A 27,967-nucleotide genomic window follows, 5' to 3' on the forward strand; every position below is an offset into this window, starting at 1 on the left:
GATCTGACCCTCTCTGACAATGGGATATTTAGGTCCCCTACTATGATAGTGTTTTGGTCTATTTCTCTCTTTAGTTCTTTTAGTAATTGCTCTACAAATTTGGGGCTCTCTTATTGAGAATATAGTTATTAATATGTTTATGATTTCTTCATACATGATTCCTTCTATCATTATAAAGTGTCCCTCAGTATCTTTCTTTATCTTATTTTTTTATATTGAAAGCTATTTCTTCATATATTAGTACCACTACTCCCTCTTTTCTCTGAATGCCATTTGCTTGAAATATTATTTTCCACCCTTTCACTTTGAATCTATATTTGTCTTTGGAGCTGAGATGTGTCTCCTGGAGGCAGCATATGGTTGGGTTTTGTATTTCTGCCAATTTGCATATCTGTGTCTTTATATTGGAGAATTTATTCCATTTACATTTACGATGATTATTGAAATATCAGGTTTTCTTATACCCATTTTATCTTTTGCTTTCTGGTAGCTCGGTGTTTCCATTGCTTCTTTGTCCTTGTGTGTCTGTTTTTGTTTGTTTGTTTGTTTGTTTGTTTGGTATTTTGGTTGGCTTTTGTAGGTTTTCCCTTTGGTCCTTCTTGTTTTATGTTATATACTTCAATTCTGAATCTTTGGTATTTGCTTATCATTCAAATGTTTGTAATGATAAGCACATGCCAAAGATTCAGAATTGAAGTATATAACATAAAACAAGAAGGACCAAAGAGAAAACCTATATATATATATATTTGTTCATTTTCTTCTGCCTGTTCCATATCTCCATTCCTCTTTGCGAATTTGGATCTTTGAATCATCCCCTTTTCAGTCATTGTTGTCTGAAATTATCCCTATGTATACTGAATGTTCCCTACTATCTTGTTATAGCAGATCTCTTCTTACTGTTTAAGCTTATGATGCCCTTTTGCTAGTAAGGGTTGCACTACTCTGCTTCTATCAGCCTTCTAGTCACCTTATTCCTAATTATGTTTTTTTTTTTTTGTCATTTTGTTTTAGGTGAGCTGACCTCTTTTAGTATTTCCTGTAATGCAGACCTCATAGTGGATAATGCCCTCAATTTTTGTATGTCTGGAAAGGTCTTTACTTCTCCTTCATATCTGAAAGAAAGTTTTGCTGAATACATTATTCTTGGCTGGTAGTTTCTTTAATTTATTAGTTTGAATATTTGATTCCATTTCTTTCTGGCTTGTAAGGTTTGTGCTGAAAAGTCCGACATTATAGGTTACCGTCTTCTTTCCCCTGGCTCCCCTAAGAATTCTGTCTTTCTCATTGATTTTTTGATAATTTTAATAAAATGAGGTTTTGAGAAGGCCTTTATTTGGTTGAGATAATTGGGTGTTCTGTTGACTTCTTGAATTCCAAGCTTCAACTCATTACTTAGATTTGGGAAATTCTCATCAACTATTTTTCTGAAAATGCTTTCTAATCTCTGCTCCTTTTCCTCCCCTTCGAGAGGGCCCATTATTCTTATGTTTCCTCTCTTGATATTATCAACTATTTCTTGTATTTCTCTTTCATTATTTTTCATTCTTCAGTCTCTCTCTTCTTCCTTCTTATTTATTTCTAGATTTCTGTCTTCAATATCACTGCTTTTCTTCCATTTGGTCGACTCTGTTTCATTTTTCATCTTTTGCTTTGTATTCTTCATCTACAGAAGTTCTATTTTATTCTTTTTGAGGGTTTCAATCTCCTTGCTAAAGAATCATTCTACTCTTCTAATTGTTTTTTTCAATTCCTGAAATTGTTGATATGACTCATATCGGAACTCACTGAGATGTTTCAGAAGTACCATCCTGAATTCTCTGTCATTTAAGTCACATATTTCAATGTCTGTAAGCTTATTTTCTGGAGATTTTTTCTCTTTTCTTCTGAAATCCCTTGTCACTTTAGTTGTTCATGGTGTTAAATGGACTATTTCTCCACCTGGGCAGTAACAGAAGGGTATTCTGCTTTTTTGCCAGAAAGAAAATTTATTATATAAAGGTCTCTCTTTAACCTGTTGCAAAGAAGGAATTTTGCTTTTGTATTCCAGTAGGTGGTGTCTAAGCTTCTTGGATTCCTGCTTTATATGAAGTCTTAATGATGGCTTTTATTTTTTATATATAGATATCCAATCACACTCATTACCCTCAGTCTCAATTCCTTTCAGTGTTAGCAACATTTTCAGTAGTGATTGCTCTGATTTCCCTGGTCTCAGCAGTGTTCAGTCTCAGAGGATATGGGGGAAGGCTCTCTGGGTTTGGTTTGGGTCTGCAGCTCAATCTTGCATTTTGCAATCATGATTGATAATAATCATCTGTTGTTTCTCTGCTGTCTCCACTTCTCTTCTTTCTGCCCTGATGCCTCGGCACTGCCACCGGCTGTATGGAGCTCACAGCTCTCCCAGGCAGGGCTGTTCAGGGAACCCACCATACCTTCTCCCCTCTCCTTCCTCCTGTGGGACACTCCTGCTGAGAGAGGCAACTTCTTTATTTCTCCCAATACCACCTGACTCCCAGGGTTCTGGACTGTGGTAGCTCTCATGTGCAGATCACACACTCAGACATACTGGTATGCAGTTTGGTGTTTTTGTTGTGGTGGTGGTGGTAGTTTAGATGTTCAGCTGTTATTTCAAGGGGAGACAGCTGAGGACATCTCTCTGCCATTTTTCTGAACTAAATATTGACTATTATTTTGATATTGATGAAGATATTTTATTTTGTCTCTGGTCTTCTCTTTATCTAAAGAGTTCTGACAGTGGATATTGAAGCGATTTTTTTTTTTGTCTTATGAAATAGTTTTCTTATTTTAATCATTAAACTTCAAAAAGCTCTTTCTTGCTGAACTTCTCAAAAGTATGTATGTATTGCAAATCTCCAAAGCTCAAGAGATCCTTTAAAGTGTTATTATTATCTCTTTTGTTTCACCATGTGAAATATTTGTTCTTTAGGTACAAATAAGCATAAATTTCTTTTAAAGATACAATTCAGGAAAATGTAGTAATTTAAGGGGTAATATGTCATTTTGTCAGTTTTAAAGTAATATTCAAACTTCCCTTTCTGGTTTATAACTGGCTAGAGTGTTACACAACCAAATTACATAATCCCAAAAATATAATCATAAGAATATTAGTAATATCACAATGGACTGCTTCATTCATTTAATTTATCCTACTAAATTAGATTCTTTCTGTTTTATACAAGAATAGCTCTGGCAATATTAGTCTGCAGGCAATTGAAATATTGTATTCCTAGATTGTTTCTAAGCAGGATTTTGAAAACTCTGAAGGTGAAGGAGCCATGAGAATCTTATATTAGAGTTTATTATTGTTCTTTGGCTGCACTTTATAGGGTAAGGCTTATGATTTTTAGCAGAATTGATTTGGATAACTTTCTTCAGAAAGGTTCTTGATATCTTGAAAGTATTTTGAGGTTCTACAGGTTTTACATGTAACCTATGCAGTATAAAGAGGTGCCATATTCAATGAGGGCTTAATCATTTTTGGCTTATTTAGTTAGTAATCTTTACAATAGGGGGCAATTTTAGGCAAAATGTACAGAATGGATTTGTGTGAAGGTAGAGTGAGGAGGGAAACGTCTCTTGAGAGGCAGTAGAAGCAAGTATTCTAGAAAGTGTTTTTGTTATGGTCTTTGCTATAAAGGTGAGCGTCAAGACTAATACTGGCAATGGTGATGAAAAAGCATGTTGCTAATATCTGACATTTCCAAATAAATCTATTTTTCTTCGCTATTTTCTTTGTCCTTCTCTCATGTGCTCTTTCTTTAAAGGCCAGATAATGTTAAATTTACATCTGTATAGAATAAATCATCAGAAATTCAGTTAGAAATGTCATCCTATCTGTCTGGATTCTGCTTTGAAGCGCCTTTCGGTTAAAGCTCAAATCTTTGAGCTTTGATCCTCAAGTCTTTCTGTTTCCACCACAAAAGTTTAAAAGAGAGGAAAATCTTCAAAAATGATTTCTACAAATAATCAACACCTAAATGGAAGGGAGAGGATAAGCAAGGTTAGAAAAGTCTCAGAGAAAAGCATCCATGTATGTACAAAATAATAATACACATTAATCTAGAGCAGAAGCGTATTAGATAAAGGTACTCTCATTTCATCAAAGAGGATCAAGTAGGGCCAAACTCACCCAGAGATGTCTAATAACGTTGATATTGAGTGGCAACTTGCTATCATATCTGTTCAATTAAATGTCCTTGGCAGGTGCTCTTTATACCCAGTCTAGTCCTGAGCATTCTTCTCAAAGATTGGAAATCTTTTTGAATTTGATTATGTCATAACAATTGGATTAATTATGCCTTATGTCAGCAATTACTGACATAAGATAAAGTGGTGTGTTACAACAACTTGTGTGTTTTACCCAGTCAACCTAACCAATCATCCCAAATCAACCTAGGAGATATTTAGAAATACAAAGAATTATATATATTATCTCCCAAAAAAGCAAATAGAAAGACTAGCTTGCTGAAAATAATTATGCATTACAAAGTTTTTTGTTTGTTTGTTTTGTGTTGTTTTCCACATCACTAGCTATTTAATATTGTCAGTATTAGCACTCCCTGGCATTCGAATGACCACCTGCACTATTGTCGTATGCTCAGAATAAATATGGGCATGATAGTTGATTAGTAATGTCCATTGGGGAAAAGAAGACTAGAATATTGCTCACCAGGAGAAAAGTTAAAACAACTTTGTGTTTATAGGAGGAAAGATCATAAAATATTACCTTTAACATTTGCACTACTATACACTAGATTTTTTTACATATGTGTTCTTGTGGTTCTGAAAGTCACCACAGCAACTATCTTTATGAATCAACTGAACTAAATATTAATAATAGTAAAAGCAATGACAATATCAACAGCAGCAGCAATAGTTTATTTAAAATCTATTTTGTGCCAGCTATCTTTGAGATTCACATAAGCTCTGTGAGAACAAGGTTTTTTGTCTGATTACTGTTCTATTCTCAGTGCCTGGATCCATATCTGGGACTATGTATGGGTTCTATAAATAGTAGTTGAATAAATAACCAACAACTACATTCCAAGTGTCTTTTTTTTCACTGCTGATAAGAATGTAAATTGGTACATCCACTATGGAAAACAGTGTGGGGGTGCTTCAAAAAATTAAGAATAGAATTATCATATGACCCAGTAATCTCTCTTCTGGGTACTTACCCCCAAAATTTGAAAATATTTATCCATAAAGATATATGCACCTCCATGTTCATTATTCACATGGCCAAGACATGGAAACAACAAAAATTCCCTTCAATAGATGATTCGATAAAGGAGATGTGGTACATAAATACAGTGGAATATTGCTCAGCCATAAGAAAAGATGAAATATTGCCATTTGCAACAAACATGATTGGATCTTGAATTTATCATGCTAGGCAAAATAAGTCAGGCAGAAAAAAAATGAGAATCATATGATTTCCCTAATATGTGGGATATAAAACTGAAAGCATAAGCTAACAAGACAGAGAATCATAGACACAGACAACAGTTTATTGGTTACCAGAGGGAAAGGGGGGAGGGGAAGTTAGATAAAGGTATAGGGGGTAAAATATATGGTGATGGAAGAGAATTTGACTTTGAGAAGTGAACACACAATGCAATATACATATGATGTATTATTATATTGTACACTTGAAACCTGTATAATTTTATTAACCATTGTCACCCCAACAAATTTAAAACAGTGAATAAGACAAGGTGTCTGTCTTCATGTGTCACACAGTCTAAAAGATTGTTTTCCATATGTATGTGTGTATACATATATATTTCTCAGTGATATATGTAAAATATATTTAGTTAAATACATATAACTGAAAAATATCATGTAAGGTTATGGGCTTTAAAATTAGTGCATTTAATCTTTTTAAAATTTGTTTATTGTACGTTTCTTCTCACACACATAGAGTGTAAGTTCCGTGGGAACTTTGTCTGTCTTATTTACCATATCTCTTAATGCTTAGAACACTATCCTGCATATGATACTCAATAAATAATTGTCAAATTAATGACCCTTAAACTTTTGATATCTCTCCCTAAACTTGGTTTATATTTCCTGAGCATGTATTAATGTCAGAAAAAGGAGAGCTTACATTGAATCTAGAGTGCTTTCGTCATAAATTATCTGAGTAAATATCACACACACACACACACACACACACACACACACACACAAAGGTTGAGACATAAGAAGGGGGAACTAATGAAGACTATTTCCTAAAATAAACTGGAAAATGACATATTAGAGAAATGAAGAAGACATTCAATGTTTCCAGAGGTTAGATCAGGATTGGATGGGAGAAATATGAGTATAACTATAACAACGCAACTCAAGGATACTTGTGATGATGGAATTGTTTTGTATATTGATTGTATCAATGTCAGTAACCACATATGATGATATTATATATAGTTTTGTAAGATGTTATCATTAGTAGAAACTCTTTAAGGAGGATGTGACAGGAAGTAATATATACAACTTCTGAAACACGCATTTAAAAGAACAAGTCATGCCCTCCTCTTCCTGCTAGATGGAATATAGAGGTGGCACTTGGGGAACTATTTTGAATGAGGTATGCCAGGGATGTCAGAGCCACTATAAAGTGTGCCATAACTAATGGAGATGGCTTTTATCTGGGAAATTAGGTGAGAAACAAATAACTTGTTATCTCATTCAAGTCTTGTTATTATAATCTTTGCAATCACAGATGACCTATAGCTTAATTAAACACTTTTCAAAGTATAATCCCAGAACCCCTGGGGATGGGAGGTCTCTGAAACTCTTTCAAAAGGCTCACAGGGTCAAAATTGTTTCCATAACAGTACTGAGACTTTATTGCCTTTTCACTCTCATTCTCTTACAAGTGCATACCTAAGTTTTCCAGAGGCTACTTAATGAATGATAACACAACAGATTGAATGCAGAAGTCAATATGCAAATGCATCTGTCTTCTATTAAGCCACATATTAAATAGGTTTGCAAAAGTAAAAAAACAATGCCAGTCTTCTCATTAAAAATTTTTTTGGAAATATATATTTTTATGGGAGAAATTGGTTTAATGGTGCATAAGATCTCTCTGTATTATTTCTTACCATTGCATGTGAGTCTACAATGATCTCAAAATAAAATGTTAATTAAAAAGTCACTGCAAATGAGTCAGAAATGAGGCACTTCAAATATTTAGATATTTTAAATTCAAGCAGAAATTTTTCTCACCCGTAAAATGCTCACTTCTAATTTTATTTTCAAAAGACTGATAGACATCTCAGAAACTCAAGCCAGCAATTACTGACACAAGACAAAGTGCTGTGCTACATAAACGCATGTTTTACACATCTCTATTGATGAAAATATTTCTAAAATCAAAAATGTCATGTTTTCGAGTTATTCTCAAAGCTGCTGGCAGTTGTAGCTATTTTGCAACATTGATTATTAGTCTGGAATGTATGCTGAACAACTCGAACATGGCTCTGGGACTTAGCGTGTAGGTCTGTTTGCTGTTTTCAGTGATTTTGGATGACATCCGAACAAACTTATAAACGTAATATTCAGAACATACTCTTTTTCTTTCCCAGCCTTCTCCCAACAAATATGTCACTTTCATTGGTGTGTATTTGGATATTTCTTACCTTTTTCGTTTTAAACAAAAAGGCAGAAGTAAAAGAACAAAAAAAGTATGCCTTTTCTGGATCAATTCTTATATAAAATTCCGTAGAAAAATATGACCCGCTTTTAAAAACCATTTATCTATTTATTTATTTATTTATTTATTTATTTATTTATTTATTTATTTATTTTCATTAGTGAAACAATTTCTTGAAGTTTCATAGCTTAAAAATTATGCAGTTTTAGAAGTATTAAGATCCATAAGAGGTGGTTATTAAAAACAATCTTTGAAGTTTAAATATACCCTCTCATTAGGAAAATTAGGAAATGCGTGTTAGAGTTTAAATTTCACACATATTACCTTCTCATCCTAAAAGTCTCATAGAAAACAACAAAAAAAACCTCATGTAGTAATAAACACACTGACAACATTTCTTCAAATTTAAAACACAATTGTAACACATAGCACTATTTTATACATCCCTAAGAAAGAAAGAAAGAAAAAAAAACCTGCAAATGAAACTATGACACATCATCAATTATAAGCTGCATCTAACTTTCAGAGATATTAAAAGGTGAAATTTTACATTTTAGTCTAATGAAATTTTATTCTAGAGTGTACCCAATAAGTATGCAAGAATCTGTACAGTGCTCCTTTACATCCGTGATATATGATGACCCAAGTTGTCACAACTGTATCTTCCATTTATTCTCCTCTTAACAAGCATAATTACATAGAAATCACAACATTTATTCCAAAAGGATATTTGATTTAAGCGTTTGGTAACTCTAACACTGATAAGAAATAATAATGTTTAAGCATTTTAAACCTTAATTTAAAAATATAAGCCATGGAGTATTAAAATGGCAGTGTGGGTAGATACATCTGAACAAAATCATTTTGTGTGTGTGTGTGGCAAAAGGGAAAGCTAAATAAAATGGAGGTTGAGAACACAAATACTGATGTCGTGTAGTTGCTTCACTCCAAAGCTATAAGGAGAGATCATCAAAATAACAGGTGGGATTTCAGATCTCTTGTTTCTTTCTATGGAAGGAAGCATAGTCTTCATGTGATGTCATTATATATACTATACATACTCTAAGGGAATTATTTTGAATTTAATTCATTTAAAAATCATCTTCCATACCAACAACTTAGAGTTAATAGTAGCAATATGGAAAAATATATCCTGTGTGATTTATTTTACAGCCATAAGGCTATGGTATTGAGACATCACTCATCTGCAACCAGGAATATTCACTGTAGAAGATGAAGCATGTGTAGAGATTTTCCAGGTAAAGGAATAGTGGATTCATCTGATACATCACTTATTCTTCCTCTTACTTGGTTATCAGCAATAAGTTTTCTTATATGTAGAGAAGTTTCAGAAGATAATATACTTTTTGAGAACACAACTTGACACTCTGCACTGTTGAGCAGAAAACAGTCACCACTCTTCTGAGAGAACCACAAAGATTCTGGTCAAGATACAGAGTAGGTAAATGTTGTGTTTGCTTCTCCCACAACCACATGAAAATTAAAACTAAACAATAAAACAATAATCCTTGTGAATCACCTGAAGTCAAGCTAAATAAAAGTCTTATAAGTAAGGATATACAGAAAAAGCCACATCAAGACTGGTAGGAGGGGCACAGATGTGGAAAAAGCAGGTCTTAGACCCATATGCGGTTATTGAAATTTGGGAAGGATACCTTAGCTGTGGAAATCCACTCTTAAAAGTGAAGAGGAGGTGAAAAAAATGGCATAGATGATGGAAGATTTGTTCTTTCCTCTTGCAAACAAATCAAAGTTGTGACAGAAACACAGAGTAAACAGCAAGCATAGTCACTTGGGACCTAGATGAAAAGAAGCACTACAACTAGAGAGAAAAATAAGAAATCACCATGCAACAATACAAGGTAGGAGGGGCCAAAGATGTGAGGCTGCCGTACTGAGTGGTTGAGTGAGACAGAGGCTATGGCAGCAGCAGCCGGCAACTGCAGATGCCTCTTAAGAGGCCGTGTTTGTGAGTAGACATTCAGAGTGAAGGAAATGCTCTCTCTGAGCATCAGTGCCTGGTCAGCTGCTCAGGGGACACCATGGCCTCACAGGGGTACACTGAGTTGTCAGAGCGAGGGCTGGAGTCAAGGCTCTATCCTGGGCAGAAATGTTGGTGGTATCCGTTGTTCTTCTGTTGAGCCCTCCCCCCTCCCAGTGTGCCAACTAAGTGCAGCCATAGCTGAGATGTCATCAAACTGGATAACAGAGCTCACTCAGTCTGGAGGATTCCCTGAAACTGCCTCCCTGAATTCACAGCCCCACCCAAGTCACATCCAGTTGTGTCCTCAGCAAGTCCAGTGCTCCTTGTTGAACCAACTCCAAAGCTGACACCGGTGGCCTCTTGAGGCAAGTATAAGCCCAACATCTGTGGATTGCTTGCTGAATCTTAACAGGTGTCCCCAGAGGGACATGGGCTGTGGTAAACTTGGTCTGCAGCAGGACCCCTTTCAAGACTGTGCCACTGGATATCTACTACACGAAACCATGCTAAGACAAGGAGACTTAGGAGCTTTGCTTAGTACATAGAAATAGACACAGAAAGGCAGCCAAAATGGGGAGACAAAGAAGAAGAAACCATACAAGAGAACAGAAATGAAGAAATAATGGAGTCAAGCAATCTAACAGATACAGAGTTCAAAACACTGGTTATAAAGATGCTCAACGAACTTAGGAGAAGTGTAGATGAACTCAGTGAGAACTTAACAAAGAGATAAAAAAAAACATAACAATGGAAATGGAAATAATAAAAAGGAACTAGTTAAGCTTTTCTGCCTGCTTCCCCCTTCCCCTGAGTACCATTATGGCTGCATTGTTCTTGCTCCATGTTCTGGGCACCTGCTAAGCCAACACAGCCATTGTCTCCTTCCAGCTGCCAACATGATCATTTACCTGGACCTCACCAGCCATGAAGTGTTTTCCGACATTTACAAGATCTGGGAGATTTCAGGCAGGCTGTACCTGCAGGTAGAAGGGAAAATGGTAAGTAGGACAGAGGGTAACATTGATGACTCGCTGATTGGTGGAAATGTCTCCAATGAAGGCCCTGCTGTTGAAGGAACCAAAAGCACAATAATCACTGCTGTTGATATCATCATGAACCCTGACTTGTAGTAAACCAGCTTCACAAAAGAAGCCTACAAGAAGTATATCAAAGATTACATGAAATCAATCAAAGGGAAACTTGAAGAATAGAGACTTAAAAGAGTAAAATCTTTTATGATAGGGGCTGCAGAACAAATCAAGCACATTCTTGCTAATTTCAAAAACTCCCAATCCTTTATTGATGAAAACATGAATTCAGATGACATGATCACTCCAGACTACTGTGAGGACAGTGTGAGCCTGTATATGATTTTCTTCAAGGATGCTTTAGAAATGGAGAAGTATTAACAAATATGGCAATTTGGATCTATCATTAATTGTCATAACTGGTTGCTGCTTTTCATCCACACAACAGCACTAGGACAAATGGGACTAATGTCATCTTGAGCCCTTCCTTTATTTTGATTTTGATATATTTGGAGTAGATGCATTGTTTTTAAGGAAAAAAAAAAGATGTCATGTAGGTTGTCTAAAAATAAAGTGCATTTAAACTCATTTGAGAGAATGCTTCTTAGTTTAATATATATTCAAATCCATCCTGTGTAGTGTTCCTGGAAAAGCTAGACTTGGTTTAGACCACTACTATAAAGCATATGACTGCCTTCGGACAACTCCATGGTTGTTGGGGCTGAAAACGGCTTCTGGGACTGGAGTATAAAAAACAACGATCAAAAGTTTTAATTCTGAGTTGAAGTAAAGGGAAAGACCATGCTCACAGCAGATCCAACATATAAAGTGGATTCCTTAGACATTTTATCACCTCCAAATAGAAGTAGTTAACTGGAAGAGATTACCAAAATAATAAAAAGAGAGTAAAACAGTTGGAAGGAAAAATAATAATAATAAAAAAAAATTAAAGGGAACCAGTCAGAAATGAAGAACACGTTATCTGAGATAAAGAGTATATTAGAGGAAATCAATAGAATGGATAAAAAAGAAAATCGAAGCACCGATATAGAGGATGGGGAAGCCGAGGACATTCAATCAAAATGGTAAGAAAAAAGAAGCCAAAGCCAAATAATAATTTAAGGAGCCTATGGAACACAATTAAACGTAAAAAAATATCTGTGTCATAGGGGTACCAGAAGGAAAATAGGAAGTTAAAAAGCTATCAGAAGAAATAATGATAGAAAACTTCCCTAATCTGGTGAAGGAAATAGACTTAAAACCCCAGGAAACTCAGAGAATTCCCCAAATCAGGAGCCCAAAGAGGCCCACACCAAGACACATCATAATTAGAATGCCAAAGCTTAAATACAAAGAGAATCTTAAAAGCAGCAAGAGAAAAGCAGTTAGTTTTCTACAAGGGAGCACCTATAAGACTGCCAGCATATTTCTCAAAAGAAATCATTCAGTATAGAAGGACTTGGCACAAAATATTCGATGTGATGAAAACCCAGGATCTACAACCACAAATACTCCATCCAGCAAAGCTATCATTTAGAGTCAAAGGACAGATAACGAGTTTCTCAGATAAAAATAAGCTAAAGGAATTATCAATACCAAGCCAGTAGTACAGGAAATGTTGGAGGGACTTCTTTAAGAAGAAGAAGAAGAAAAAAAAAAAACATGTATCAAAAACAAGAATAAAGACTGGTAATAACTACATATCTATCAACAAGTACCTCAAATGAAAAAGAATGAAGTGCTCCAACCAAAAGATGAGGTGGCCGAATGGATAAGAAAACAAGACCCCTACATATGCTGCCTACAGGAGACTCACTTCAGATTAAAAGACACACAGAGACTAAAAGGAAGGGAGTATAAAAAGATATTATCTTGATGGAACTGGAGGGTATTGCGTTGAATGAAATAAGTCAGATAGAGAAAGACAAATATCACATGATTTCACATACATGTGGAATCTAAAGAACAAAATAACAACAACAACAACAAAAATGAAAACAAACTCAGAGAGAATATTTTGAGGGCTACTAGACAGGAGGAGTTGTGGGATGGTGACACAGGACAAAGGGATTAAGAAGTATAATTGGATAGTTACAAAATAGTCATAGAGATATGAAATGTAGCTTATGAAATATAGTCAATAATGTTGTAATAAATAAGGGAGGAGAGAAGTTCTAGATTTTGTGGGATGATCTCTTTGTAAGTCATATAGATCTCTAATCACTATGCTGTACAACTGAAACTAATATATTATTGTATGCCGACTATAATTGAAAAAAAATCATTGAATCGTACAATGTAAATACAAGCAAGTAACTGTCTACTATGTTTCAATAAAGCTGAGAAAAAAAAAGTGAATGTTCCCAGCCCCATAGCAGGATACCCAGCTCAGGATTCCAGTGCCAAGGAGAGAAGTCCTCATGACTTCTGGCTGTGAAAAAACAAAACAAAACAAACAAAACAAACAAAACAAACAAACAAACAAAAAAAAAAACAAAGTCTGTGTTTGAGAGCAGTATGAAGGCTGAAGTCCCAGATGATCCTCTTAAATAATGCATACATGAACATACTCACTGATGAACTCACTAGCTCTGGGCTCCATTGTTAGGGCAGCAGCTCAAAGGGCATCATGAACACATGGAGAACTAAATTTTTTAGCTTCAGGGTAAAGGCTTGAGGGGCAGATTGCTCCCAGACAGAAGTGCTGGTGAAAACCATTGTTCTTGTCTTAAGCGCCCCCCCATCCAGTGTGCAGATGCAGGTGGGCACCATATCTGAGTATCTATCAACCTAGCTAACACTGTTCTCTTGCTCAGGTGATTCTCAACAACCTTGCCACATTCAATGTGAGAACCCTCCCAAACAGCTTCCAGTGGCTTTTCTATACAAAAGTCCTGTCTTGACTCATGCTGTGGACTTTCTTCATATCTCTCAAGGTTCATAAAACTCAAAAAAGCAGCATCTGTCCTTGGTATGTCCAGTGCATTTTGCTAAGCAGCTCCAAGCCTGGCAGTAGTGGTAGTCAACCTTGAGTCACAGCATAGCCTCTCCCAGGCACCTCCAAGCCCAGCATGAGAGGCAACAATCTGCAAATCACTTTGTAGCTCATACCAAGTGGCCCGTGGCAGGGCACAGACAATGGCTGACCTTGGCCTTCAACAGAGCTACGCCTAGAATTCACACAACCAACAAACCTGAGGCCAAGCTTGAGACTACATCAGAGCACCACACAACCACCTTCAGAATTAATGCACCCCAAGGTCAGACTGGGCAGAAACAAGAGCTTCAATAAAGTTAATCCTGCTCTGTAGGGTCACCTTCTGCACAACAGGTCCTCCACTGTAGTCATGGCCAGTCTTCACAACCAATCAACCTGAGAGAAAATCCCTCCCACTGACACGCCAAAAGCAATCAAGGCTCAAAGGCAATAGGAGAGCACAAACAACTTACAAAAAGGAAACACCTGGAGCACTCAACTCAGTTGACCAGGGAGACTGTGCCACTGGGCCCCACAGGACATTTACTATATATGACCACTCTATTAAGATTAGGAGACATAGAAGCTCTACCTAACACATAGAAACAAACATAGGAAGGCAGCCAAAAATGGAGAGACAAAGAAATGCATCCCAAATGAAAAAACAAAAACAAACAAACAACAACAACAACAACAACAGAACAAAAGCTCCAGAAAAAGAACTAAACAAAATGGAGACAATCTACCAGATGCAGAGTTCAAAACATTGGTTATAAGGATGTGCAATAATCTCAGTGAGAACTTCAACAAAGACATAAGAAACATAAAAATGGAGATAGAAAACATTAAAAAAGTGAAAAATAAAGAGTAAAATAATTAAAATAAGGAATGTATTATAGGGAATTAATAATAGATTAAATGAAGTAGAGGATAAAATTTGTAATTTGGAACAAAGATAGCAGAAAACAACAAATCAGAAGAGCAACAAGAAAAAAGAATTTTTAAAAAAATGAGGATTGTTTATGGGGCTTCAGGGACAACATCAAGCATACCAACATTTGCATCATAGGGGTACCAGAAACAGAAGAGGAAGAACAAGGAATTGAAAATCTATTTGATGAAATAATGTCAGCAAACTTCCCTAACCTGGTGAAGAAAATAGATTTATAATCCCAGGCAGCACAGAAAGTCTAAAACAAGATGAACCTCAAAACACCCTCATCATGACATATCATAATTAAAATGCCAAAGATTAAAGACAAAGAGAGAACCTTAAAAATAGCAAAAGAAAAGCAGTGAGTTTCGTACAAGGGAGCTCTCATAAGACTGTCAGCTTACTTCTCAACAGAGATTTTGCCGCCAGAAGTGATTGGCAGGAAATATTTAAAGTGTTAGAAGCAAGGACCTACAACCAAGACTATCTGGAAAAGCTATCATTTAGAATCAAAAGACAGATAAAGAGCTTCCAAGACAAGGAAAATCTAAAGGAGCTCATCACTATCAAACCAGTATTACAAGAGATGTTAGAGGGCCTTCTTTAAGAAGAAAAGAAGGATTCAGAATCTGTGTTTGTATGTCGGGTATGGGGGAGGTTCAAGAAAAACAACAACGACAATGGTTTCTGTCAGCACTTCTGTCTGGAAGAAAGCTGTCCCTCCAGCCTTTGCCTTGAAACCAGAAAAACTAGTTCCTCTTTGCATGCACTTGGCACTTTTCAAGTTGCTTCTCCATAACTGGAGCTCAGATATAGTGAGTATGTCCATGTGTGGACCCTTTAAGGGGTATACCTAAGATTCCAGCCACCAATTATCTCACTCTGCCACAATCTTTGTTGATTTCCACAGCCAGAAACTATAGGGACTTCTTTCCCTGGCACTGTAACCCTGACCTGAAGATCTTGGTGTGAAGCTGGGACTCCTCACTTTTCAAGGCGAATCTCTACAGCCAAACTATCTCTCTAAATTTGTAATCACCATATGTGGGTGTAAGTTCATCCTTTTCTGCATCTTTGCTCCTCCTAACGGTCTTGATGTGACTTCTGTATATCTTTAGTTATAGGACTTCTCTTCAGCTAGACTTAAGATAATTTTCAAAGATGGTTGTTCTGTAGTTCAGTTATAATTTTGATGTGGTAATGAGAGGAGGCCTGCATAGTATTTACTTACTCTTCCACCTTTCATTTTGACTTTTTCTTATAAAACTAAATATACTATTACTCTATGATTCAGCAATCAGGTTATGCGGTACTTACTTAAAGGAATTGTAAACTTATGTGCACAAATACCTGCAAATGAATGTTCATAGCAGCTTTATTCATAATTGACAAAACCTGGAAGCAATCAAATTGTCCTTTAATAGATGTATGGATAAATAAACCTGGTACATCCAGAATATGGAACATTATTCAGCAATGAATAGAAATATTCTATCAAGTCATGAAAGGTTATGGAGGAAATATAAGTGCATATTACTAAGTGAAAAAAAGCTAATCTGAAAAGGCTACATATTATGTTATTTAATCTATATGACATTCTGGAAAATAAAAAACTATGTAGACTGTAAATAAATCAGTGATTTATAGGGACTAAGAAGGAGGGAGAGATGAAGAGTCAGAGTACAGAAGATTTTTAGGGAAGAAAGACTACTTTTTATGATACTATAATGGTAGATATATATCACTACACATTTGTACAAGAATGTACATCAAAAGTAAAACCTAAGTTAATTATATGTTTTAGGTAATCATCATGTGTCAATGTAGGTTCATCAACTGTAAGAGATATATCCTCTGTTGATAGATGTTCATAATGGCAGTCTCTGTATTTGTGGAGATAAGGTAAATATGGGAAATCTCTGTGAGTTCTGTTGAATATTGCTGTGAACATAAAAATGATCTAAAAACTAAAGTCTATTAAAGTTTACTTACATTTGCTTTTTCAGCAATGAAATATAAGAGTCTAATGAGGTCTAGGACAAAAATAGAGTTAATTCTCAATGAACAAACTAACTTTTATGTTTTGGGTTTATTCAAGGGATCGATTTGAAAGTATTCTATTTGCTGTTTGAAAAAAAATAAAAATTCTTTTTTTTCTGCATGAAAACATACATAATACCGTGACTGTAGGCAATTTTCCAAAGAATACAGGCCTTCTATACAGAAAACAGAATGTTATTATTTATACCAGCTTTGACTTGATATTAGGTTTATTTCTCAGTGTTCATTTCAAAGATGAATCTCTCTCCAGCCAGTATCTAATAGATTAAACAAAGGATACTGTTCACATTTAATTATTGCTTAAGTTATCTCTGTGATACAGAACCAAATATCTATTTTTCAGGATTAATGAACAAGTCATTTCATTTAAAAGAAATTATTAAAATGCAAGTTCCATTTTCTGAAGATGTCTGGATAACACTTTAAATAAATATTCCATTCCCCTCTCTCAAAGATTTGCTTGAAGATTTAATTGTGTAAGTTTATTGAATAATGACAGAGTGAGAGAACTTGAGAAATCTCTGTGTAATCATTCTTGAACAGTGTGCAGAGATATGATTGGTCAGTGATTGTAAGGAAACCACTTGAAGGCAGGTAAAGAAACTGATAGGATAGAGGGAACAGTATTTAGCAATCACACAGGGCCAGGAAGAGTGCCTGTTTTAACCTGCAGAAAGAAAAAAAAAACATTAATAATTCATGGTGGTAGAAAATTTGGAGGATCTTATCTCAATATTGGTAATAACAAGAGTTGACAAATGGACCTGGCTAATCTCTACAGCAAGATTCAAAAGGTTAAAACTATTTTTAGATATTTAAATGCATCCCATAACAAAGAACAAAAATATTTATAGGAATATAAAAATATGCATAACCAAAGTAAAATTTGCAATGTTTGTCATCAAATCAATAATTTCCAAGAATGAAAAGAAGCAAGAGAAAAATCAAGCAATTGAAACCAACCCCGGAATGACACAGATCTTATTAGCAAACAAGGACTTTAGAACTTTTATTATAACTGTGTTGTGGAGTTCAAGGATGTTAAATTGAGACATGACAAATATTTTTTTAAATGCCAAAACAAATTTATAAAAAATAAAATTCCAATGACTGAAATAAAAAAAAAAGAAAGAAAGAAATACAAGTGGTATAACTAATGAGGTTTTGGACATTGAATAAGAAAAGGTAAACTTGAACACACAGCAACTGATGTTATCTAAATTGAAAAAAAAAGAGAAAACAACTAAAACATAAATTAAAAAGTTTTTTGATTTATTGTACAATTTCAAATGGCCTGAGACATGTTTAATTAGGGTCCTCAAAGGAGAAGAGAGAGAGGAAAGGACAGAAAATGTATTTAAAGACATAATGGCTGATTTTCTTTTAATTTATGAAAACTATAAACTCATATATTTAAAAAACTCAAAAAATTTCAAACACAAGTAATGTAAAGAATATCATACCAAAGCATAAGATAAACAAGTGCCTCAAAATCAGTGATAAAGAGAAAAAACTTAAATGTGTCCAAGGGGAAAAATGCATTTTATATACAGGAGTACAAAATCGAGGATAAGAATTCTCACTTCCATTCAACATTTTGCTGGAGGTTAGAGCAAGGACAATAAGGGAATAAAAAGAAATAAAAGACACTCACATTGGAAGAAAAAAAAAACTGTCTTTATTTGTAGAATGTCTAATGGAATCTCAAAAAAAAAGCTATTAGAACTACTAGTTTTCAAGATTCAAGATAAAAATTTGAAATTTAATTGTATTACTATATACTACTATTACTCTATACTAGCAGCAAGCAATCCAAATTTAAAAAAAAAATGACATGGGGGTGACATCAGAAGTATGACAGGGTGAGAGATCTCTCCTGACCTCTCTCCTTGAAATTACAATGAACTGAACACCTACAATTAAACAAATAGCACCCAATCTGCACACAAGTACCTCTGAAAGATCTGCACGTCAGAGCATGCAAAGGTGAACCAATTATACAAGTTATGGAGGTGGATTAGGAGAGAGGAGAAAAGGAGTTACAATACACAACCCAAGCTTCTTGCAGTGTGAGGGGAGGGGAGAATTATGCAGTGGTTTCTTGGTTCTTTGAAACCCCGAACATTTCTGTCTGAGTGATCAGCATATTCCACGCAGGGGAGCCCAGAGATCAGAGTAGAGAGAATGGTAGAGACAATGCAGAGAAATGACAACCGTGTCCTAGCAATCACCATTGCCAGGCAAGAGGCTAGGTCACGGAGACTGGTCATCTTCTCCCACCATCCAAAAGTATGCCCTCCTCATCCTTGTTTTCTCCCAGAGCTAGCACCAAGCCCCAAGGTAATTTGTACAATCAGTACTAAAACCTAAACTGCAGTGGTACCAGAGACAGAAGCAGTGATATAGAAGCAAGACAGCTGAAACTTGGAGGAAAGCATTACTGAAAGGGAAATAACCACATGCACGGCTGACTTCTCCTGATCTACCCGACCTCACTTTGTCAGGCTGATTCAGAAGAAAGCAGTGCAGCATTGCATCTGACTGTTGGGGGCAGTAACAAGATTTCAGAGCCTTTTCATAGGCTTGGACACTCATTGCTCATCACATCCTCCCATGGCGGTAGAGCCCTGGGACTGAGGCGATCTAATCACAGAGGAAGAACACACCTCACCAGAAAAAAAAGGGGCACTTTTAACCTCAAAGCAGAGATCTAGAAGGCTTAAGTGCCACCTATTGGAAATCAAAAGAAAAACCTCTTGTTATTAACCTGCTAAAGAGAGATCACTATATAATACACTTAAAAAAAAAAAAAAAGCACAGTACACTCCCATTAATGTCTGGGAAAGAAATAATTCATCAAACACCACGAACATCCAAATTGACAAAGTTGCTCAGAAAGAAAGTGAAAAAGCTCTAGAAAATAAGCTTAAAAATATAAAAACATGCAAATTAAGTGGCAAAGAATTCAAGATCTCACTGAAAAAATCCAACGAGATGCAAGAAAATTCTGACCGACAGTTCAATAAACTCAGAAACAAAATCAAGGAACAACAGGAATAAGTTACAAGGATACTGAAACTCTAAAAAACAAACAAACAAAAAGAATTGCTGGCGATGAAAAACTCATTAAAAGAGATGAAGAATGCAAGCTTAAAAAAATAGAGTTAACTGAATGGAGGAAAAAACTAGTGAAATTGAAGACAGAAATCTGGAAGTGACACAAAAGAAAGACGAGAGAGACTTGAGAGTAAAAAAAAAATAAAAATAAAAACTTGACAAGAACTAATGACAGCATCAGAAGAAGCAACATAAGAATAATGAGAATACTAGCAGGAAAAGAGAAGAAGAGAACAGAGAGCATATCTGAACAAATAGTCTACAAGAATTTTCCAAACCTATGGAAAGAACTGGATCCTTGAATCCACGAAGCATAAAGAACACGTAATTACCTTAACCAAAAAAGGCCTTTTTCAAGACATATTATATTAAAATAGTCAGAAATTAATGACAAAGAAAAGAAATCTCAAGGCAGCCAGGAAAAATAAGACAATAACTAATAAAAGAAAACCAATTAGATTATCGTTAAACTTCTCAGCATAAACCTTACAAGCAAAAGAAAGTAAAGTCAAATATTTAAACTATTGAAAGAAAAGAATTACCAGCCAAGGATAAATATATCCAGTAAAGCTTTTCTTTAGATATGAAGAATAAATAAAGATCTTCTCAAATATACAAAAGCTGAAGAAATTTTCCACCACAAGGACTATATCACAGGAAATACTGAAGGAGAACATTCTACCTGAAAAAAAAAAGGACAAAAAATACATAACTACAAGTAAACTAAGAGGCAAGAGGCAGACAGGAGCGAGATAGTGCAACCTTTCTTAAAAACAGGGTACTATAAGTTTATATATTCCACGATTAGTTAAAGGTAAAAACAACAACACTTTAAAAAGAGTAGAAGACAACAGCTACTGCAACTTAAAAATAAATGTACAATGTAAATAAGAATAATTTAAGACAACAAAAAACGAAAAGTGAAGAGAGCGTATATCCAAATTTACAAAGGAGAATGGAGATAAGGTACGTGCAGAAGAAAAAAAGACTACTGTGTGTGTATGTGTATATAACTTTTGTTCACACATTCTTAATGGTAACTACACTCAGAAAATTCAGAATTGAGACACATAATATAAAACAAGGAGAAACAGGGGTGGAGGTGGGCATAAAACACCACCAAATTAAAATAACAGAGAGAAACACAAGTACAAAGAAACAATGGAGACACTGAGCTACCAGAAAACAAAAGATAAAATGACTATAGGAAAACTTCATCTTTCAATAATCACACAAAATGTAAATGGACTGAATTCATCAATAAAAAGGCACAGAATAGTAGATTGTATCAAAAAATAAAATCCAACCATATGCTGACTTCAAGAGACACATTTCAAATGCAAGGACAAATATAAACTCAAAGGGAAAGGGTGGAAAACGATACTCCAAGCAAAGGGCATCCAGAGAAAAGTGGGTGTAGCCATACTTATATCTGAAGAAATAGACTTAAAGATTAAAAAAAGTAATGAGAGAGAATGAGGGACACTTCATAATAACAAAGAGGACCATACATCAAGAAGATATAACACTTATCAATACTTATGATTTCAATTAGGAATCACCAAAATATATAAAGCAACTACTAACAGAACTAAAGAAAGAAACTGACAAAATACAATTATAGTAGGAAACCTAAATACTCCAGTGTTAGCTATGGGTGAATAATTCAAACAGAAAATCAATAAAGGAAATGTCATTCTTAGATGACACATTAGTTCAATTAGACATAGTTGACATTCCAAAGCCTTTCATCCAAAAACATCAGATTATACATTCTTCTCTAGTACAAATGGACCATTCTCAAGGATAAGAAATGTGTTCAGACACAAAACTAGCTTCAAGATTTTAAGAAGATTGAAATACCAAGCAGATTCTCTGACCATAATGTTTTGAAATTGAAGATTAACTGTAAAAAGATAGTGGGAAAAGCCACAAACATGTAGAGATTAAACAACATGCTATGAAAGAATGATTGGGTCATAGAAAAAAAAGTAAAAAGAGAGATCGAGATATGCAGGAACAAATGAAAAAGAGATACAACATATCAAAACTTTTGGGACACAGCAGAGCGGTAATTAGAGGAAAGTTCATATCATTGCAGTCTTATCTCAAACAAGAAAGATCTCAATAAACAACCTAACATTACATCTTAAGAAACTAGGAAAAGAAACAAACAAACAAACAAACAAAGCACTAAGAAAATAATCAAAATTAGAGAAGTAAATGAAATCGAGACTATAAAGAAACAGTGAATGCAATCAGGAGCTGGTGCTTTGAGAATATTAATAAAACTGACAAATCCTTGGCTAGACTCACTAAAGGAAAAGAAAAAAGGACACAAATAAAATACAAAAAAAAGAAGATAAATTATGACAGATGCCACCAAAATACAAAGGACCATACAAGAATACTGTAAAAAATTATATGACATCAAATTTATTAACCTAGAAATAGACAAGTTCTTAGAAATACAAAACCTTCTTAGATTGAATCATGAAGAACTGGAAAGTTTAAATAGACTGACCAGCAGTATGAAAATTAAAACAATTATCAAAAACATACCAAAAAGTAAAAGTATAGGATCAGATGCCTTCACCAGTGAATTCTAACAAGGATTCTAAAAATTAATACCAGTTCTCAAATTTTTCCACATTCTTGCTAATTTCAAAAACTACCATTTACGAGGCCAACATACTCTGATACCAAAACCTGTTAGAGATAAGACAAAAAAAAAAAAAAGAAATCTACAGAACAATGTCTCTCATAAATGCAGATGTAAAAATCTGTTGTATTCACTTTGCTAGTATTTATTTTATTTAGGATTGAAAATTCTAGACTCCACTATAAAATGTTAGAAATAACAAACAAATATAGTCAAGTTTCAGAATACAAAATCAATGTACAAAAATCCATAGCATTCCTATACGCTAACAAGGAATTTGTAGAAAAAGAAATGAAAACACAATTTTATTTGCAATTACAACAAAAATAATAAAATATCTAGGAATAAACCTAATGAAACATGTAAAAGACATATACACTGAAAGTTATAAGACACTGAAAGAAATTTAAAAAGACAAATAAATGGAAAGATATTCTGTGTTCATGGATTGGAAGAATCAACATAGTCAAAATGACTTAAAGCATTATACAGATTTAATGCAATCTCCATCAGATCTCAATAGCATTTTTAAAAGAAATAGAACATTTTTTATGGAAGTGCAAAAGATACTGAATAGACAAAGCAATTCTGAGAAAAAAATGCCAGAATTATCACTCTGCATGACTTCAAATTATATAACAAAGGAACAATAACCAAAACAGCATGGCATTGGTAGAAAAACAGACACGCAGATTGATGGAATAAAATCGAGAGTCCAGAAGTAAACCTCCATATACAACTCAACAATAAATAATAAACAATCCAATTAAAAAATGGGTAGAGGATCTCATCAAGAAGTCATAAAAATGGCCAACAGACATATGGAAAGATGCTCAAGTTCACTAGCTATTAGGAAAATGCAAGTCAAAACCACAATGAGATACCACCTCACACATGTTAGAATGGCTATCATCAACAGGACAAGTGATAACAAGTGTTGGAGAGGTTGTGGGGAATAAGGAACCCTAATACACTGCTAGTGGGAATATAAATTGTTACAGTCACTATGGTAAACATTATGGAGTTTCTTCAAAAATAAAGGAACAGAATTACCACATGACCCAGCAACCCCTCTTCTGGGTATTTGCCCCCAAACTTGAAAACATTTATCTGCATTGATATATGGACCACAATGGTCATAGCAGCATTAATCATGGTTTCAGGACATGGAAACAACTGAAATGTCCTTCATTTGATGATTGGATAAAGAAGTGGTACATATATACAATGGAATATTACTCAGCCATAAAAATTGATAAACTACTGCCATTTGCAACAGCCTGAATGGATCTTGAGATAATCATGCTAAATGAAATAAGTCAGACAGAAGATATTGAGAACTATATGATTTCACTCATATGTGAGATATATAACTGAAAGCAATGAACAAACGTGACAGACAGACAGATACTCATGGACATGGACAGTGAATTAGATTACCAGAGGCAAGGAAATGAGAAGTAGATAGGAATAAATGGGGTCAAATAATTAGTGATGGAAGAAAATTTAACTTTGGGTGGTGAACGCACAAAGTTACATATATATACACACACACACACATATATACATATATATATATATATATATACACACACATATATATACATATATATATATTTGCCTTAATGTTACATTTGTTATATTTGTTAACCTATGTCAGCATAATAAAAGTAAAAATTATATATAAAATAAAAATTCTGCATATAAATTAGATATTAGCATAAGAACACTGATCTCATAATTTACAGCATATTGTATATACATATTCTTAGCCATTTAGGTACTGTAAGTCCATTGAGTTTGCTTAGTAATATCTAGCTAAACTTTTTGTTGTCTCCTAAAGTTATTTTTTAAAGAAGTTCTGTGGCATTTTTATTTAGAGTTACCTATAGCAGATCAATCCAACTTAATAATTGCAGTCATGGTTCTGGTGCCCAGAGTGGCAGACAAGTTAAGCAACATACATTACATTAAAAAAAAATGCTTTAACAATGGTTTTCCTGGTCTGTGTATGCTACACATTTAAAAGTGTGTTACTAACACTCAAGCCACAGTGTAAATAGACAAAAAGACTATTTTTATCTGAGAAGATAATCAACCTTTTCTAATACTTGCAGTAAGTAATGTATCTTTTCATTCATTAGCACTACGATTATTTTGAAGAGATGTTGAGCAGTCTCAAGGATAAAGGAGAGAAAAGAAAGTTAATGTCTTGGGACTCCAGGTGACAAAAGATACAAGTTGTCATCTCTGTGACAGTAACATGAACTTCTTAGAGAACACATTTGTTTTTAATTTCAAACCATTCAAGTGACTCCAGGCCTTTACAGAATACCATACTAATCACCTTATATTATCATGTTTTATTTTCATAACCTATTAGTACCATCTAAGAGAAGGAAATAAGATTCAGCCAAAGATTTTATGCAATTTTTACATGATTGTAAGTTTATTTCAATATGTTATGACAAATAAGGTACAACACAATTCAACAGCTCTATCCAACCTCATTTTAAAGAAAATGCTTGTAAAATTAAACTTGGCAAGGAAAAAGGAAAAAAGAAAAAAAAACAAAAAGCAAATAATTGCCAAACAGCTCTTGAATTTCTGTTTTACTGACCATAAAAGAGGATCTATTTTGAAATTGAAAAGTACTCAGGTAAGACTGGGTATTATAGGAGGCCCTTCCATTTTTACTTTGCTTCACGATTTCTAACCTTCAATGTACCAAAAAAAACCCTTTATAGTTTATTGGTATGGTTGCCCTCTCCCTTCTAGATTTTTTTACATCCCAACAGAGAATCATATCATGTTGACATTCCTCTCATGTCACTGACAATGTATCTTCTTCACTCCCATATTTTTTTCTCTATTATTCCATGTCTGTATTGTCAATCTTATTTACACAGTCATTCAGAATTGATACTTAGAAGATAACTTTGACTTCTCCCTGTATTCCATATGGCTTTTCATTAAATCCTAGCAATCATTTCTACAAGATGCTTCTCTCTCTAATTTGTTCCTTCTGCTTCAGTTCTGCTGCCACTATTATGCATGTTGTCTTCACAGGACTATCATATTATTTTAATAATCTTCTATCTGCTTTTCTTATTTCATAGAAGGTAGTATTTATTCCAACATCCACTTCCCCATTTTTTTTTTCAAATAACAAATATGAACCTCAAAAAGGATAAGGGCTCAAGGGTCTCAGAGTTAATAATAATTAGAGTCAGGGGTAGAAATCAGATTTCCTAACTATCAGCCAAATTTTTATCATTACATCATTCTTCTCTTATACTACTCCCACTGCAGAACATCTTGCATGACACTACCTATCTAACATGTCTTAGACTTCCATTTTAATTAAATTACCCCACCTTTCAAAAATTTTGTATGATATCCTATTTCTCATTAAACAAATCTATTAAGATTAGCTTTGAAACTCTATCTCAAACCTACCTTCTCTAGAAACAACGACAACGACAACAAAAACGTTTTCTGTGAATTCTGTTTCAATGCCTTGGCTCAAATGAGGGACTAATAGAGAATTATATAATTATTGCCAAGATTAATGATAGGGTTATGTTGCAATGGAAATAAAATCATATAGTAGTCCTTTTGCTGTGCCTTCATATAATTCTGGCCTTATTTCAGGTCAGAATTATATGATCAGTCTTCTATAAGTTACTGCGTTCCAAAAGGTAATATGAGTGTTCTATAGTTTTGAATCTGTATTAAATGAACTCTAAACAGCATCCATTGGATGAGAGAAAATAGACTTGGGGGCAAGAATACCAGTGGAAAAAATGGCAAAACCACATCTTTGCAAAATCATCATTACCTATTGAGCTAACAAAATAAATAAATTAAAAAAAGAGTTAATAAAATAAGAGGTAGAGACTCAAGGAACAACCTAATAAGATTAAAATTATTAAAGTCTTAAAACTTACACTTAAAATTCATTTTATTTTATTAACCAATGTCACACCAATAATTTTAATAGAAAAGAAAACCACACATACACACACAATTGACATGTACAATAGCATCAGTAAATATGAGATACATAGACATAAATCTGACACAAAATATACAAAAATTGTTCACTGAAAATTTCAAAACATCCCTCAGAGAAATTAAAGATCTGAATAGAGAGATTTGGTATTTTCTTGGGGCAAGTGACTCAATATTTTTAATATGTCAACTCTCCAAACTGAATTATAAATAATGTAGTTCTTATCAAAATCTCAGTAGGCTTTTTAAAGAAACTGAGAAATTAGTTATAAAATCTTAATGCAAATATAAAAGTCCTAGAAGAGTCAAAATATTTTTTTTTCAGTTTATTGGGGTAACGATGGTGAATACAATTATATAATTTCAGGTGTACATTATAATTTGACAACTATAAATTTTATTGTGTGATTACCACCCAGGATCCAGTTTCTTTCAGCTACCATATATTTGATACTTTTTACCCACTTCATCATCCAACATCCCCCCTATATTTGACCCCCTTTACCCTGTGTATTTCTTCCCTCCTCCCTCAATCCCAGCCCTCTGGTAACCACTAGTCCAATGTCCATGCCCCTGAGTCTCTGTTTGTCTTGTTCATTTGTTGATTTTAAGTTTATATCCCACAAATAAGTGATATGTGATTTTCAACTTTTTCTGTCTGGCTTATTTCGCTTAGCATGATTATCTCAAGTTCCATCCATGTTGTTGCTAACAGTAGTATTTCATCTCTTCTTATGGCTTAGTAATATTCCATTTGTACCACTGCTTCTTTAGCCAATCATCTATTGTAGGACACTTCAGTTGCTTCCATGTCCTAGCCACTGTGAATAGTGCTGCTATGAACCTCAGTGTGCAAATATCTTTTCGGACATGGGTTTTCAAGACTTTGGGACAAATACCCAGAAAAGGGATTGCTGGATCATATGATAGATCAATAAATACTTAGTTTTTTGAGGAACCTCAGTACTGTTTTCCATAGTGGCTGTACCAAGTTGCAGTCCCACCAGCAGTGTATGAGGGTTCTTTTTTCTCTGCATTCTCTCCAACATTTGTTAATACATGTCCTGTCAATTATAGCTATTCTAACAGATGTGAGATGGTATATCATTGTGGTTTTGATTTGCAATTCCCTAATAGCTAGCAATGTTGAGGATCTTTTCATATATTTGTTGGCCATTTATATGTCCTCTAGAGAGAAGTGTCTGTTCAGGTCCTCTGCCTATTTTTTGTATAGATAGTCTGTTTTTTGTTGTTATTGAGTCATATGAGTTCTTTTATATTTTGGATATTAGGCCCTTATTGAAGGCATTGCTTGCAAATATATTTTCCCATTTGGATGGTTGTCTCTTCACCTTGTTGATGATTTCTGTTGCTGAGCAGAAGCTTTTTGGTGTGATGCAGTCCCATTCATTTATTTTTGCTTTTACTTTCCTTGCCTTTGGGTTCAAATTCATAAAATCCTCTTTAAGTAAGTCCAAGATTATTGAG

At 34.4% G+C, this 27,967-nt stretch overlaps 1 pseudogene; it reads left to right on the forward strand.

Annotated features, from left to right (window-relative positions):
• The first annotated feature begins 10,582 nt into the window (after positions 1 to 10,582).
• Positions 10,583 to 11,095, forward strand: LOC105308474 (annotated as a pseudogene).
• The last annotated feature ends 16,872 nt before the right edge of the window (positions 11,096 to 27,967 follow it).

The sequence above is a fragment of the Pteropus vampyrus genome, unplaced genomic scaffold (genome assembly GCF_000151845.1).
Source record: "Pteropus vampyrus isolate Shadow unplaced genomic scaffold, Pvam_2.0 Scaffold581, whole genome shotgun sequence".
Lineage (NCBI taxonomy): Eukaryota > Metazoa > Chordata > Mammalia > Chiroptera > Pteropodidae > Pteropus > Pteropus vampyrus.